Genomic DNA, 4,525 nt, shown 5'->3' with positions numbered 1-4,525 from the left:
GCCTCACACTATAGCACTATCAGGAGCACTAATGACAACCACTGTGTCTCTTGTCTGGTTTCTATACTATATAGTTTGGGTCCCTTCAGTAAATGACATTTATTATCCAGCAGGCAAAAAATCTGACCAAAAAGTAATAACACACTTCTTCTCAAAAAGCCACAGTATTTGAGTTCATGTCATAAACAAGTTATACTCTCGGTTATGAGTTTTTTTCAATCACTAACCCTTAGAGCTGTATGCACAATAGCAGTGCTTAGATTATCTTAGAAAGTGTCACTGTTTACAATATATAACTAAATTAAGGTCTGATGTCTCTTTCAAGTCTTATATAATTTGCTCAACTCAATGTTTTGGTTGTCTCTCACTCTGTTGCTTAAAGCAATATGTGGATGTTCAGTACAAGTTGCTTAATCAACTTCATTTGTAGCATAATTAACACAAATATTAATTTCCCCTTGTACCTCTTTTTCTTTAAAAAGTTAAATAGAGGCATTTACAATAGAAGTGAATGGATGTATATCTGTAAACGTGAAAAAGTGCTTCAATAGAACAGCCATAGACATAAACACATAAACACATGTTTTCAGAATCACAAACTAACTTAGTCTGTGTAAAATTGCATTCAATCATTGTCATGAGTCATGACACTGAAAACCAAAAAAAAAAACATCCCTAAAATTAAAAAAAAAAAAACTTTACACAGAGGAATTAATGTTATTGCTTTGATTAAAAAAAAAAAAAAAAAAGCCCCATTCAATCCCGCAGCAGGAACCAAGAAAACAAGGGCCAATGCGAAATTATTATTATTATTTTCTTGTGGTAATCAAATTGTATTGAATCTAACTTCCAGGATATTCCTTTAAATAGAATTTGAGGTTCTTTTGCTCGACTATACTTTATTTTGGTCACTGGGTTCTGGAATGTTCCCACTGAGAGAACGAGAGCTGTGATCGCATGTGGTTGTGGTTTGGGCTCTGGGCTGATGTCTGAGCGATGGGGATGCAGGATGGAGGAAATTACTGCAGCTTCCTGCAATATGGTGCCACCAGGTACACTGAGAACACACACACACACACACACACACACACACGGTTATAAATATTGTTCAAGTTAAACGAAGTCTTCAAGTAGGCTACAGCACACAAACCACACACACATCCAACATAACTGTACAGAACTGCCTCTCTTGCAATGCGGAAACACACATTTCCCACATAATTGTACCCTGTGCTGCATGAGCACAACACATGCCCTGTACACACACAATATCGTCAGTTAAACCAACACACACTTTTCTAGTATTTATAAAGGTTTGGTTATTAGTTGTACTGTATGTTGTTCTACTTTTGTACTGCACATTGTGAGTCTGAGTAAAATATTTTGTCTCAATAATATTAATGTTAGCAGATACGTAAAAAATAAATAAAAATAAATACCGATTACAATAAAATGCACAAATCATGTACCACAACACAAAGAACACTTAAAGGGATAGTTCACCCAAAATGATAATAAATGAAAAAAAAAAAAAAATGTCATAATTTGCTCACCCTCATGTTGTTCCAAACCTGTATATGAGTTTCTTCTGTTGAACACAAAGGAAAATATTTTGAAGAATCTTGTCCATTGTTTGTTCATGTTAGTTAATAGTGTATTAAATAATATTAATAAATACAACCTTTAATATTAACTAAGATTAATAACTGTCTGCTGAATAATGACACTATTGACTTGTTAGCTGCTTTTCAGGATTTTAATTTGGCACTATATTGTGAAGCCGCTTTGATAACAATCTGTATTGTATAAAGCGCTATAGAAATAGAGGTGATTTGACTTGTAAGCTATATTCAGTTGCCTATATATACACACAATAAACAGAAATACATGGGTGATTTTTTTTTTAAATCTAAATACTGAGGATCAAATATTGAGTGATCAAATTAGGCTATATTTACACTATATAAACAGAAATGCAAGGGGGTATAAATAAATATAATAATTAATAAAAATAAATAATTAATTTCTTAAAACAATGAGACAATGAGTGAATGAATTATGCATAGGCCTTAGTGTTTTAACACTTAACACATGATCAGTGCATGTTTTTTTTTTTTCATTTAAATTGGTGTTTCCAAATTTAAACACAAAAGCTATTCATTTGAAGCTTCGTCTGTGTTTAACATTTTGCTAAAAGTTTGTTTAACAATTGTAAACTGAGTGTAAAGCATAATGTGCTTGCAATTTTTCAGATTTGGTGTAAAGATTCGGTACATGATTGAATGGTTTCACTGAGTGTGCCTCAAGTAAAATGCACTTTTAGTGTGTAAGCAATTACAACCAAAAACAAAAACAAAAAACATAGAACTGCATAGGCTATATGAATGCACTGGATTTAAAGATAGAGCTCTTCTGCCCTCTAGTGTTAATTATGAGGGACATATAGGCTAGTGAAAAGAAATTGTGGAATCTTTGATTTAAAATCATATTTAAATAATGGAGGGGGAGGGGGGGTAGTTTAGGGATTTCTGGAAATACAAAACAAAGACATGGAGAGAAATTCAGCGCTAAACAAATGACATTGGCCATATCTGTTTTGCACAGTCAGACGTTCTTGCTTCCAGTGAAACACAGTATGCTCTTTCACAAGACATTCTGAAATGTTAACTCACTCAAATTGTTACACTGACAAACATTTTTTTGCAGTGTGTGTGTGTGTTCTGCAAAAAAAAAAAAAAAAAAAAACATTCGAGTCAGTATTTCTTAGGACCTGGTGCACTGCTATAGCCTAGTGAAGACAGCCTGTGCGTCAACACAAGTAACAGTAGATGTCGCTGTTGCTCAGATCATGGTAAATCCTCTCAACATTTTTTTTTTAGTCTATGGTCTCAACAGACTCCCATATTTCGGACAGACTGAAACTCTTTTTTTCTCAGTCGGATTAACAGTCAAGTCAAGTCAAGTCACATTTATTTATATAGCGCTTTTCACAATACAGATTGTATCAAAGCAGCTTCACAGTGATAACATGAAAGTAGTACAACACAGATCAACAGCATTGCTAAACACTAAATAACCCCAGTCCAACGTTGATTAATTTGGGGGAGACTTAAATCTATCGAAATCTTGCAACAACAAAAAGCAAACAACAACAAACATACTGGACAGCGTCCTCAGCGTCATACACCTGACACAGGTATATTCTTGAGGTGTGGTCTAACTTAGGTGGAAAAAAAAAAATCATAAAATCATTGCTAAACCAATAACGATTGCTGCCCAATATGCAGGTAAAACACTTTTATGCAGCAGTGTGTCAATATGGCAGCATATCATATCAGCGCCGAATTAACGTTTCGATCATCTCGCGATAGCTTCTGACGTCAGATAGGCCTACCCAAGGTCATTTTAGGCCTACCTGACAGTTAGTTACTAGTTTATCTACAAACGAGAAGTCAATTAACTAGGTTAACTAGTGTTAACTAGGTGAAATACATGAATCCTGAGGCGATCATACTGTAACTTTCATACTCGAGTCTCTTCTACCACACCAACAAAAGGTAAGCAAATATAATCAGTCTTATTTTATTACTGAAATGTGTCTAATTAACGTTAATTATTGTCGGGTACTGGATGATTCTCAGAACTTACAAACGTTTTCTTGGTTATGCAGGCTAAATGTAACATTACTTTTGAATGTTAAATGTTTATTTTGTATCTGGAGACACAGTAACGTTAGCTCTGCATTCACTTTCTGGAGAACAACTATTGTTGTTGTTGTTGTTGAATGTGTAGGCTAACTATACTTTTGTTGTTGTTGTTTGTTTTTTATATATTTATGAAACACACTGACTTTGCTGACGTTGCTTACAAATACAGTATTGTATGTGACATAAGGATACGTCACACTTTTATACGTTTAGTGTTTTAGATAATGTCCACAGTGCAAATTTCTCACGGTCACTGGCACTGTCTGATAGCAACATTTCTTAATCTAAGTAACTGTAAAACATAATAGTTATTATTTAATACACGAAACACTGAAAGCTTGTTCAGTTGAATTCAATTTGACTGTGTGTGCTGCACATGTGTAGTGATAGTTTCTTTGCTCTTTTACTATGTTTAATTAATTGTGATATAAGCACATGTATGTTTGCTGTTGCTAGCTAATAGCTGTAAAGCGATTTATTTGAATCCATGTGTCTTATTGTAGTTATTGTATTGGGTTTTAACAGTTACACCAAATTTGAGTAGATGTAAGCCTGAATGTATTTTGGTTTATTTTATTTTTTATTTTATTGTGAATGGTAATGGTAAAGGCATTCGGTTTTCTCAAATTAGCTTGTTAGGTTTTTACAGTGTTTGATTAGTGGAAATTAGACCAGTTTCAATGGTTCGCCAAGTGCTTACTGTAAGATCTGTTCTGTGTTTGAGAAATGACAAAATATTGGCTATTTCAGGGATCTTGTGGATGCTTTCAGTTGTTTTTTTTTATTATCTTTTAGTTGTTTTAAATTTTTATTAGTCA

The 4,525-nt window shown here is 33.7% G+C and overlaps 1 long non-coding RNA gene across 1 annotated transcript in view; it reads left to right on the top strand.

Annotated features, from left to right (window-relative positions):
• The first annotated feature begins 3,428 nt into the window (after nt 1–3,428).
• LOC148977593 (uncharacterized) overlaps nt 3,429–4,525 on the top strand; it is a 31,419-nt gene continuing 30,322 nt past the window's right edge. Inside the window, exon 1 of the long non-coding RNA XR_016169801.1 lies at nt 3,429–3,557. This is a non-coding gene — a long non-coding RNA (uncharacterized LOC148977593). The remainder of the gene's footprint in view (nt 3,558–4,525) is intronic.

This window comes from Pimephales promelas, chromosome 9, assembly GCF_988280905.1.
Source record: "Pimephales promelas chromosome 9, fPimPro1.hap1.1, whole genome shotgun sequence".
Taxonomy (NCBI): domain Eukaryota; kingdom Metazoa; phylum Chordata; class Actinopteri; order Cypriniformes; family Leuciscidae; genus Pimephales; species Pimephales promelas.
The sequence above is the reverse complement of the archived record's forward strand: the minus strand, read 5'-3'. Positions and strand labels throughout refer to the sequence as shown.